A 13,296-nucleotide genomic window follows, 5' to 3' on the forward strand; every position below is an offset into this window, starting at 1 on the left:
CGCTTCCACAAAGCACGATTCAGAGGCACCCACGGCCGGGGACGTGGCGTGATTCCCCCATGACCAGCGCCCCCTTGGCCCGATCCGGTCTTGCCTGCTGTTCAGGTGGGTCTGCGTCTGTGCCTCACCAGCTGTGACATATTTTGACTATCACTTCTGGCCAATCCTGACACCAAATGCCAACAAACCGTGCTGCCCGAGCTCCAGAGAGATGGGCAAAAGGCAAAGAGCTGAACCCAAGGCTGGACTAGTGCACCCTGGGAGAGCATATTTGGGAAAACCCGTGTCAGGTAAGCAGGGTCCCCTCAGGCCATTCATTCCTTCAGCTGATGCCCTTTGGGCACAGAACAGGCCTCACGATGGTTTTCTCCCGGTGAGGCGGTGCCTGCTATCAAGACCAGTCTCGGGAGACCGACAGACAATGAAAACATGGGGCAGGGGCACCTGGGCAGCTTAGTCAGTTAAGTGACCCACCAGGTCATGATCTCATGGTCCATAGTTCGAGCCCCGCGTCAGACTCTGTGCTGACAGCTCAGAGCCTGGAGCCTGCTTCGGATTCTGTGTCTCCCTCTCTCTGTTCCTCCCTTGCTTGTGCTCACTCTCTCTCTCTCTCAAAAATAAACATTAAAAAAGTTTTAATTAAAAATAAAAATAGGACAAAAATAAAAATTAAAAAATAAATAAAATAAAAATAGGGGCACCTGGGTGGCTCAGTTGGTTGAGCATCTGACTTCGGCTCGGGCATTGATCTTACAATTCATGGGTTCAAGCAAGCCTGGCGTGGGGCTCTGTGCTGACAGCTCGGAGCTTGGAGCTGCTTGGGATTCTGTGTCTCCCTCTCTCTCTGCCCCTCCCCCACTTGTGCTCGTTCTCTTGCTCTCTCTCTTTCTCAAAAATAAACAAATAATACAAAAATAAATAGAAGAAAACACAGGGCAGGAAGCAATCAGATCGAGGTGAGCCAGGGGGCTGTCCATATAAGAACGATTCCCACCACCCAGGGGAAGAGAAGAGGGTGCCCTGGAGGCCTCCAGAGGAGGCCATGGAGCTGAGCCCGGAGGGAGGGAGGGAAGAGGCCAGTGGGGAGGAGAGGCTGGTGAGGAGAATGGACTTGTAAGCAGAGAGCACGGCTCATGCAAAGGACCTGGGCATGTGCAGGGGGAGAGAGGGAGAGAAGGAGGGAGTCGGGACCTAGAGGGCCGGCCTTCCTGCCTGGCCTTTGCTCAGGTGACCTTGCCCGCCACACTCCCAGCTCCCTCCCTCTTCCCTTTGCTGAATTAAGTCCAGTTCGTCCTTCAGAATTCAGCTCAGAAATCACTTCCTCGAGGTCCTTCTGTCCTCCCTGCTCCGTGGGGGCAGAACCTGGGCCTGGGGCACGCTAAGCTTGCAGCGTATATGTGCTGAGCGAGCGAGCGAGCGAGCGAGCGAGCAAATAGGTGAATTAAGGAGCGAGAGAGTGAGGAGCCAGGCCGTCTGGGTCTGGGACGTTGGGACCCACGCAAGGAAGCTTGTGTGTGTCTTGAAGCGGCAGGGGCCTCCGAGGGTTTAGGAAGGAGACTGAGACCTCAGAATGGAGCTGAGGGCCGGCTGGTGGGGACTGAGCCATAGGGGGGACAGGAGACCCGTTGGAAGCTGAGCATAGTGACCCGGGAAGGCAATGGGGGACCTGCTGACTGAGCAGCCCACGACACGTGCCCGGCGCTCACCTGCGCCCTGTGCTCACCTGTGCCCGGCGCTCACCTGTGCCCTGTGCTCACCTGTGCCCGGCGCTCACCTGTGCCCTGTGCTCACCTGTGCCCGGCGCTCACCTGTGCCAGCTGCTGGGTTGACACTTCACTACACATGACCTCATGGAATCCTCACCCTGACCCCACGAGGGGGAGTTATCATATCATCATCCCCTTTAAGAAGCTGATAAAACTCGGAGAAATTAAGACGCCTCGCTGAGTGGCCTGATAAGGGAGGCCTGTGCCTGCATCGCACCCCGCCCGCCTCCGCTACCAAGGCGCACTGGGTGGGGCTCGGGGGCTCAGGCACTGAGGGGGCTGAGACTGGGGTGCAGNGAAGAAAGTATTTTCACATAGGGTGGGGTTTCACCTAAAATTGACTCCCTTCCGAGACAGAAGCTCCTGACTAATTCTCCCTCCGGAATGGCCTCTACAAGCACCTCCCGCCACCCCCACCCCCAGGTTGAGGCATCCCAGCCTTTAGCCCTTAGCCCCACAGGATGTTACCCATTGAAGCTACTTTGAACAGTCCTGCCCTGTTCGGACAAAAGTCCTGGGGTTGCATGAACCCAGACCCTAGGATTTTGCTTCAAGCACATACAACATAGGTACCCACNGTCACCGAAAATTGACTCCCTTACGAGACAGAAGCTCCTGACTAATTCTCTCTCCGGAATGGCCTCTACAAGCACCTCCCACCACCCCCACCCCCAGGTTGAGGCATCCCAGCCTTTAGCCCTTAGCCCCACAGGATGTTACCCATTGAAGCTACTTTGAACAGTCCTGCCCTGTTCGGACAAAAGTCCTGGGGTTGCATAAACCCAGACCCTAGGATTTTGCTTCAAGCACATACAACATAGGTCCCCCCCCGCCCCCCATCATCTCTGCTCCTCCGCTCCATGTCCACCTCCCAGATCTCGCCTCAGGCACCCTGATCCTATTCTTGATAGACCTTCTGGTTATACAAGCCGATAAATTCCCCTTTTTATGCTTAAATACTTTGGAATTGGATTTTTAATCTCTCAGAACATAAAGAGCCCTGACTAATACAGAAGTAGTTTCTAAGGGGATTGAATGCCAGGCTAAGCAGTTTGAACGCTGATTAAATAGGGAGAGGGAGGCTTTGAAAGCGTGTGAGGAGACAGGCAGCCTCTGGTTGCCTGAGCGGCGCTGGAGATGCCACCGTGCACCCCGGGCGGAGTCGTGGGTCCCCGCCGGCCTGAGGAGCGCACTGCCGGCTTCACTCAGCAAGTAATGTTGACTGCGCATTCACGACGGGGCCGTTCACGACGGGGGCAATTGGGGGCTTTTGGGAGGTCGGACTGGTCATTTAATCTTCCTGAATTTCAGAGGGGAGAATAGCACCCACCTCCACCCCCGCTTTGCCTGCCTCACGGGAAGACCGAATGAAATGATGTCTCTGTAACACGCATATACAGGTAGGTTATAAGTGCTATTATTTTTTTTAAATGTTTTATTTATTTCTAGGAGAGAGAGAGAGAGATACAGCGTGAGCAGGGGAGGGTCAGAGAGAGAGGGAGTCACAGACTGAAACAGGCTCCAGGCTCTGAGCTGGCAGTCAGCACAGAGCCCGACGCGGGGCTCGAACCCACGAACTGCGAGATCATGACCTAAGCGAAAGTCGGACGCTTAACCGACTAAGCCGCCCAGGCGCCCCTATAAGTGCTATTATTAAAAAGGATAAACCAGGGTGCCCAGGTGGCTCAGTCGGCTAAGCGTCTGACTTTGGCTCAGGTCATGGTCTCACAGCTCGTAAGTTTGAGCCCTGCATCGGGCTCTCTGCTGTCAGCACAGAGGAGATCCTGTCTCCCTCTCTGCCTCTCTCCTGCTGGGGCGCTCTCTCTCTCTCACTCTCTCTCTCTCTCAAAAATAAGTAAACATTTAAAAAAGAAATTTAAAAACAATACACCATGAAAGAGCAGCAACAACTGTATGAATGTAGGTAATTATTAACTCTTTCGATTAGAACCTCCAGATCATCAATGTACTTCTTGCCCCACTCCAAAGGCAAAAACAACGGGGATTTGAATGGCAGAAATAACAACATCAGATCTCAGCTCGCTCCCGCGCTGGGATGAAAGCTGGCACACGATTCTCTTTCTCCCACGGAACTGCCCTCCCAAGGCAGAGCCCGTCACTAATGAAAGGGACAGGCATGGGCTCAGGCGTGTCAAGACTTCATCTGTCACAATGAACAGAAGTCAATTATCTAGCCCCAGAAATCGCTTCCCTGGATGATAGACGGGAGCTCTTAGATGGTCCTTGGCAGAGACCTTGGCACGCTCTGATGTTGCCTATGGGCCAGGCTGTACTCCAGCAGCGGCCTGACCCTCTCTGGGGCCCAGGGCCAGGACCAGCCTGCCCCGTGGTGTGGGAGCCTCCCAAGGTCATGTGGGCCCCAGATGGCCGTGCTGCAAGCCCACAGGCTACCCTGTGCCCCAACCAGACTATTTCCTTTAGTTTGTGACGTGCTAAGTAATCTGGGTTCAGGACAGTTAAAACCCAGAACTTGGGGACCCCTGGGTGGTCAGTTAAGCATCTGATTCTCGATTTTGGCACAGGTCATGGATTTGCGGTTCATGAGTTCAAGCCCTTCACTGGGCTCCTCTCTGTCTCTCTTCCTCTCTCTCTGCCCCTCCCTTGCTTTTTCTCTTTCTCTCAAAATAAATAAATAAACTTAAAAAAAAAAACAAAAACAGAGCTTGAACAGAGCTTGAACATCAGGGAAAGCAAAAAAGGGACAAGATATCTGTCCTCTATACCAGCTAAGAGCATGTTTTTCAGCTGGTCCCCTCTCTGTCTAGCATCTCAAAACAGAGGTGACATCTAAGGGCTGGGACAGGCCCACGGCAGATGGTTGCGCCTCCGTAATCAGTTCAGAAAAGCAGCATTTGATATTTAGATTCCATTTGACTCACCTTTCCTGTTCCACCAACATATTCTTGCCTGGACCCTATGTGACCAGGAATGTGAGAACAGGGAGGGGGGCTGGGCTGCAGAGTGCCATCCCCTCAGCTGGCTTCTTTCCTGAGCAAAGTAACAGTTCCCTGTGCCAGGAAGGGATGCAGTGGATGCTTTGTGATGCTCAGAAGTGCCTCCCTCAAGGGAGTGCCCTTCACATGTTCTGACATGTTCCTTCTGTGGATAAATAGGAGACAGTTGACTGCTCTCTCTTCTGACCCATGAGGCTTTGTGTCTTTCCTTCTGTGGCAGGGAAGGTGTGATTTTTGAGTTGGTTTGCTTTTAATCGCATGCCCCGTAATTCTAGAAACTTTAAGGGGCAAGGGCCTTCCCTTATCACTGATGCTCCTGCCTTACCATCTGGGTGGAGGGCAGGAGGTTCACTGCTGCGTCTGATCTCTGGGTCTGCTGTTCCTGGAAAGGCGCCGGGGACAGTGAGAGAGCATGGGCATCGGAGTCAGGAACCCAAGTTCACCATCCCAGCTGAGCCCGCCACTACTTGGGCTCCAGTGGAAATCGCTTCGTTGAACCAGTTTCCTCATCTGTAGCACAGGGGCCAACACGCTTACAGATTGTAGAATCCCTAAATTTAAAAGGACACACATTCAGCATCCTGAAGAATGTGAAGTTAATACTTTTTATAAAAGCTGTCGATTGGAAGAGGTTATTTACGATGAAGAGATAATCATCAGGATCTATGCGATGATTATTTAATTCACTTGTTAAACCCGGTTCAACAGATGGCTATGAAATGAAACTTAAAACGATCCTGGTGAGTCTTGAAAGTGTAATACATTTGAATAGCAGGGAACTAACCCCAGAGACTTAAATACACTGGACACTAAGCCGGCACTTGCAACAATGTTGCCTTCATGTTAGAAACATTATCATAATTGGTTTCATGTAAAACACACACCTAAAGACCAGCAGCAGCGGGATCCCGCGAGAGTCCTGGAACGTACACACCAGATGAGCTCTTTAATTGCACCTATTTTAGAAGAGGCAGAACAGCCTGAAGGCCAAGTGCTGTGTCACAAGCTTCTAACCACACTCGTCTTGCACACTCAGCCTGCCTCGGCACAAGGTATCTCTCTCTGTTGCAAGAACTGCCGTGGTACCTGACATGCTATAAAACCCCAGTGAATGATGAAAAGCCAGCAATCTGCCTTTCTGATGGCTGCCAGAGAATGTGCCTCGCATTTTATTGCCTACGAAGATAAAATCAAACATTGCCTTGGCTCCTGGATGTTGCTCTGCTAATTCGATGCCCTCCTTTCTCATGTGTGCTTGTGTGGTGTGTGGCCACTTGTCTGCCTCTTAAATTGCTGACCACTGGGGCAGGGGCCAAGGCTTTTTATATGCTCTCTCCAGGACTCTCGCCAAGAGACATTCTCGAATAATTAAATCTTGGTGCTCTGCCCTTCATTTTTACCGCTTCCTAACATTTGCATCCTTCTAAGACTTAAAGCTCTAGAGGAGCTCTAAGAACCACCATTGCAGGGCTGGAGAGAGAGAGGCGTCTCATCCCTTTTCTGCATACCCAAATCCTATCAAGTCCCACTGCAATGCTACCTCCTCCTGGAAGCCATCTCATATGTTGGCAATCAGAAATGGTTTCTCCCTCTACCTCCAGAAACATCGTGGGCACCTCAATGGAGACCACATGTCACATTCTATTGCAGATTGTACGTACTTTTCTATGTGTTTGGTCCCCCCCCGGAAGAGTTTACGTCCCTGGAGAGAGAGGACCCAGGTTGGAGTCCCAGCTCTGGTGTGTCTTAAACAGGGGCTTCACACAAGACGTAACGTAGTTCATCAGCTGTGCCATGGGAACGACCATACCTGCATCATAAGAGCTCTGTGAGGACATAACTTGGGCAAAGCAAACGGTAAATTGCCTGGTCCCCAAAAGGTGCTCCATAAATACGTTGGGTGAACGAATAAAGGATTGAATGAATGAATAAATGAAGGAAGGAATCGCAGTTTCCACCAACCTGCACACAGGAACAAAAACAGCTTGTGACTTCAGCAAAGGCATTCACTACTTGTGAGGTTCCAGAAGCTTAGTCCCTTTGTAGGGCAGGTTGGTATAAATCAAACACCTCTGCTTGGCTGATGTTAAGACCCTTTCCAAAAAAAGCAAGCCTGTTGCTTTAAATCAGTTAACCCTAGCTGAAAACTGCTAGAAGCCACTTATAAATAATAAACAACCAACTAAGCCAAGTTTCTAACATCTTCATACAGACACACTCCTTCTAGTTTATCAAGCCCACATAGAGCCGCTTGAGTGGTTGGAAAGGGTGCCCCTTCCTCGGGGCACTGCTGCTGTCTGCCCCCTGCCCCAGGAAAGCTTAATAAATACGCAGCTTAATGGTGACACCTGAGTTACTCACTATACACCCTGTCCTGTGCCGCTCCATGAAAATAAACTTTAGACTTCCTGACCAGACCTCTGCCCAAACTTAGGTACGAAGTCAAGGGTTTCCACCATCACAAAAGATGGGAAGGCTGCTGTAGAGTCCCGGACTCCCTCGGGACCCATTTGCTGAAATGCACTTTGTGTGTGTGTTGGGGGGGGGGGAGCCTTCAGGGATGGTAAACCCTTGGGCGGCTTCTGAGTCTAGGGTGAATGGGGTCCCCCCAGTGGAGAAAGACCTAATATGGAGGGAGTCCCAGAGGTCTTGAATCTCAGTTTTTCAGTATTTTCTTGCCCCCAATATAAATTCATCCATTCAAAGACCATGTTTAAAGCAACTAGTAAGTGCTAGCTAGCCCTTAGGGGTACAGAGCTAAGTGGAACACAGACTAGATTCCCTTCACGGACTCACAGCCCAGTAACGGAGACTGACATATGATGTGAAAGATACTCTAACAGAATGATGAACAATATATATCACGGGAGCAAAGACGGAGATGTGCCTGGCTTGACCAGGGCTGTGAATTTTAAGGATTTTGAGCTGACTTTTAAAACACGGAAGGAAGTCACTAAGTAGACAGAGCCAAAAGGGCATTCTAGCTGGATGGAAAGGTTGGTCGTAGGGCACCGCTGTGTAGAAACGCACAGCAATTTGGGAGCTGTAAACGGTTCAACCCGTTCCCCAAACTGCAGCCAGAGATCTTTCGAAAATGCAAATCTGCATAAATGGTCCAGTGGCTCTGTTACCCCCCAGGTAGAGTCACCAAGTCCTTAACATGGATTCTCCTAAGCTCTCCTGTGACCAGGCTCCTGCTTACCTCCCAGCTTTCTCTCTCATCACTAACAGGCCACATTTCCCTCCGTTGCTTGAAAACACAACGCGTTCTCACCTTCATATCTTTGCATGAGAGAGGGAGAATCCAAGCAGGCTCCATGCTCAGCATGGAGCCCAGTGTAGGGCTCGATCCATGACCCTAGGATCATGACCTGAGCTGGAATCAAGAGTTGGATGCTCAACCGACAGAGCCACCCAGGTGCCCCTGGATTTGTTTTTTTTTTTTTTAATGTTTTATTTATTTCTGAGAGAGAGAGAGACAGCATGAGCAGGGGAGGATCAGAGAGAGAGGGAGACACAGAATCTGAAGTAGCTCCAGGCTCGAAGCCGTCAGCACAGAGCCTGATGCGAGGCCCGAACCCATGAACCATGAGATCATGACCTGAGCTGAAGTCGGATGCTCAATGGACTGAGCCACCCAGGCGCCCCTGGATTTGCATTTTTAAAAGGATCATTTTCAGAAAAATAATTCTAGCATCCATAGAAAGAGGGTGGATTGAAAGTTGTCTGGGCTGAAGACAGGAGGACTTGTTGATGAAGCTGCATTCTTTTGGGGGGGATTATTTATGTATTTATTAATTTTTGAGAGAGAATCTTAAGCAGGCTCCATGCTCAGTGCAGAGCCTGACACGGGGCTTGAAATCACGAATGGTGAGATCATGACCTGAGCGAAAGTCAGACGCTTAACCGACTATGCCACCCAGGCGCCCCGATGGAGCCGCATTCTTAATGTTCAAAAGGTGCGAGCCTGGATAGATGAGGGATGTGGTGGGCAGTTAGGGTGGGGGGGGGCACCTATCCGACTATTAAAGAAGTAGAAACATCAGGATCTGGTGACTGGTTTTGTGGGATAAGGAGAAAGATTTGTGCCCCAGTTTCTGTTTGGACAACTAGATGAGGAAGAAGAGCAAATTAGATCAACAGGACCGTGAAGTCAATTATCTATTGACTTTGGGTTGGTGGTCACGAGGACCTCAACCAAAGAAAACCGTCTTTTCTGCTGCTTCTGGGCAGCCTTCCCGAGCAAGGAAGCAACAATTATCTGTCTTTCACTCTGCCGGGGACTCTGAGGCTCAAGAAGTGTGAGAATCCTTGTTCAGTCTGCAACCCAAGTGAGTGAGTCAGTCCTATCCGGTTATCACATCAGCACCTTTCCATCTGATTCAGAGTCTAGAAGATGTGCTCTTTGCTTCTATGTGCTCTGGCTGTCCTGCTGCGTTGTTCTACAGGCCAGGCACGAAGGAGCATCCATCAGCTGGTCCGCTGCCGTTCAATTCCGAGGTCCCTCCTCTGCTGCGGCCTGTCTCCAGTACAATGATGACCGACCCAGCGTGCCCACCCCTGGTTTCCCCAGGTCTGGCCCATGGCGGAAGGAACTTCTTGCTGAATTCGGAGCACCACCCAGGGGAGATTCGGGACAGGACTCCCATAACAACTCCAGGCTGAGTTGTTATGCTCAGAGCCTTATGGAAAATCTGAACAGGGCCTGAGCAAACAGCTCACTTCTTGGCATCTGTAACTGGGACTCATCAAACTGTGACGTGGGGTCAGCAAGTGAGGTCAACTTTGGCTGAAGATCTCAAATGGAGGGGGAGGGTCAAGGAGGGGAAGGAAGGGGACCCTGGATCACGCGTTGCCGGGATGCAGCCCTTGTTACAAAGACTGAGAAAGGAACCTTGGGGGAAAAAGGGTCTCTCCAAACCCAGGGGCCGAATACCCTTGCTCCTCTGATATCTGACTCCCAGGCTGCCCGGAGCGATTCACCAAACGCTGCTCCCAGTCAAGTTCAAAGACCTTAGGAAACAACTCACAAACCCTTTCCAAGGAGAGTCACACATTTGGTCACACAGCCTCTGGGAATTCCACAGAACTGAGAAAATGAAGTTTCTGTTTAAAGTCATGAGTAGGTCTCTGATATGACCAGGCATTATTATTTCTTTTTTTTTTTTAATATTTTATTTATTTATTTTTGAGAGAGAGATAGAGACAACATGAGCAGGGGAGGATCAGAGAGAGAGGGAGACACAGAATCTGAAGCAGCTCCAGGCTCTGAGCTGTCAGCACAGAGCCCGATGCGGGGCTTGAACCCACGAACTGTGAGATCATGACCTGAGCCGAAGTCGGACGCCCAACCGACTGAGCCCCCCAGGCGCCCCCAGGCATTATTACTTCTGCGCAGAGGCCGGAAGTGTCGCAGCTCCAAATCCTGCATGCAGACCAACCGTTCCCCCGGTGGTAGTAAAAGCCAGCACTTTCAGAATGAGTATCGGGTCACTGGGGAACATTTTGCTCTCAGATCATAATTTTGTAAGTGGTTCCCCAGGGAGCCGAGAGAACTAATGTTCTTATGGAAGGGGGCTTGCTCCGTTAAAAACTCACTCACCTCTAGGATTTGCTCCAACACTTACAGATGCTTGTAAAGAAGTCCAAGAGCCTTGGTTTTGAGGTTTTCCTCTAAAATGCTGGATAAAGCTCCTCAAACTTGCTTTATCTAGACTCTCTCCTGGGACATATATTAAAAGTCCAGATGTCCAGGGCTGTCCCCTGAAGGCTGATTCAGTAGGTTTATAGTACGGCCTTCTGGAATCTGGATTTTAACAAGGGTGCCTGGAAATTCTTACGGTTAGGCAGGTAATGGCAATGCTCTTGAGGCAGGGGACCCGGGTGTAAGGGGCTCCCGGCCCATGGTCATTCTCACCACACCCCCCAGAGGAGAGCGACGACCATGACGGGGAGGAGAGCATGCTGGTTTGGGTGACACCAAGGATCTGGTAATAGAGGCCTATGCTGGGTACAGGGATGGCAGGGAGGAATGCCCCGGAGGAAGGAAAGAAGCATTCAGAATAGGGTTGAGAGTTGGGGGTGGGGTTGGGTGTTGCCAGCCATTCTGAATTTCCTCAAAGTTCATGAGAAGATCATTCCTGAATAATCTATTCTAAATAAGGCTGCTGCCGCTCAGATTATGAGTCATAACCATAGGATTGTTTGGACAGGACCTGTCCTGGGCATAGTCGCAGGAGGAAATAAAGTAGACTGTCTAGAGAGTGAGGAGAAAATATCATTTGGGGGGAGGCTCTATCAGCCCTTGAGACTCAGATCATATGGTGCTCCAGTGCGGCTCTGTGACCTTGAGCTCCTATTGAGGGGCTTGTGGATTTCTGCTCATCTCTGCAGACATCGTCTCACCCTTGTCTCTGTGTTTCAGGGACCAGCACAGCACCCGACACACAGTACGTCATCTGTGGACCCCACTGCACTGCTTAGAATCGCCTCCCTCGATATTATTTGACCTGAGGGCTACCGGCATTTTGACGGAGATGTCCAACTCACAACCAGAGCAATATCTGATCCTCATTTTCCCTTAAAGTTTTTTTTTAACATTTATTTATTATTGAGAGAGAGAGACAGAGACAGAGACAGAGAGACAGAGACAGAGACAGAGCATGAGGANGCTGATCCTCATTTTCCCTTAAAGTTTTTTTTTTTAACATTTATTTATTATTGACAGAGAGAGACAGAGACAGAGACAGAGCATGAGGAGGGGAGGGGCAGAGAGAGGGGGAGACACAGAATCCCTAAACAGCTCCAGGCTCTGAGCTGTCAGCACGGAGCCTGATGTGGGGCTCAGACTCACAAAATGTGAGACCATGACCTGAGCTGAAGTCAGATGCTCAACTGACTGAGCCACCCAGGCGCCCCTCTCGTTTTCCCTTGAAAGCATCAGGAAATGCTTAGGCCTGGGGCAGGAATCACTGTCTCCTCTAATTTCATGTCAGTGATTTAGTCTCCAGGTGTCTTTCTGGATTCACTCTGCTCATCAGACTCTCGCTGACTCGGTCCGTCATGTGTGGAGAAACCCTCCTGACGCGGATTGAATAACCAATCAGCCAGATGCTCAAATCCCCCAGTGCCGTGAGTGCCGGCTCCTTCCCGAGGGGCCTTCCTGCTCTTTCTCCAACTCAGCCACATGCTCCATCAGGCCCAGCTGGATTCATCAGTGAAATACCGAGCGCTACGAGCCTCCTCTGACAGCTTCGATTATCAGCTCAAGGAATAAAAACAAAAGTCAGGAAGAGATGTCAGAGGCAGAGAAGCAGCATAGAGTCAGGTCGTCCTGTGGCATGGATAACAGAATAGGTTTCTCTTCTAAGTTTTAGCTCCATTTTGGGGGTTTGCTTTCTGGGAGGCATTAACAAGCCCTTATTTGACCAGTTAAGAAAATAAATAATCCAAAGAAAGTTTTATCTGTGATGATCCCACACTGTATTTTCAAGGGTCAGATATAACGTGTATGACTAATAATATGTTTTATTGAGCAACTACCATGTGCCCTGTGTTTTACTGAGCTAATCTCCCCTTCTCAGGAAGACCTTGCCAGGTGTGTGGTTCTACCTCCCTTCCCCACCTGCATCTTTCCAGTGATCTTTCCAGCAAAGCGAAGGCTCGTAGAGAAACTTGCTCAAGGCAGCCAAAGGTTTTAGAGTCAGGATTGGAACACTTTGGACTCCAAACCCCAGAAGTCATTTTTTTTTTCAGTCTTTAACCTTTTTTTTTTTAATGTTTATTTTTGAGAGAGAGAGAGAGAAACAGAGCACGAGCAGGGGAGGGGCAGAGAGAGAGGGAGACACAGAATCCGAAGCAGGCTCCAACTCTGGGCTTGAACCCACGAACCGCAAGATCATAACCCGAGCAGAAGTCGGACACTTAACCGACTGAGCCACCCAGTCTTCAACACCTTTTATAATGCTAACTTGTGTTTAGTTTTGGTAACAGTTTTATTGAGATATAATTAACATACCCTATAATCCAACCATTGAAAGCATGCAATTCAATAATTTTTAGTGTATTCACAGGGTTGTGCAACCCTCATCACAACAAATTATAGAACATTTTTATCACCACAAAAGAAACCCCGTGCCCTTTAACTGTGACTTCCCGGATCCCCTTCCCAGCTGTAAGCAACCACTAATCTATTCTCTGTCTTTATAGATTTCTATATTCTGAACATGCCATATAAATGGAATTATACAATATGTGTCCTTTTGGGTCTGGCTTCTTTCACTCAGCATAATGTTTTCAAGGTTCATCCATGTTGTAGCCTGTATCAGTACTTCATCTCTTTTTACGGATGATTAATACTCCCCTGTTGTATGAATTGGATTGTGTCCCCGCCCCCCCTCCCCCCCAGTACATCAGAATGTGCCTTGATTTGGAAAGAGGGATACCATCCATATGATCAGTCATAGTGGAGGTTATTTGTATCACCATACTGGAGTAGGTGGGTCCTGACTCCCATATGATCAACGCCCTAATACAAAGGGGAAATTTGGACACAG

The sequence above is a fragment of the Crocuta crocuta genome, unplaced genomic scaffold (genome assembly GCF_008692635.1).
Source record: "Crocuta crocuta isolate KB4526 unplaced genomic scaffold, BGI_CrCroc_1.0 scaffold129, whole genome shotgun sequence".
Classification (NCBI taxonomy): Eukaryota; Metazoa; Chordata; class Mammalia; order Carnivora; family Hyaenidae; genus Crocuta; species Crocuta crocuta.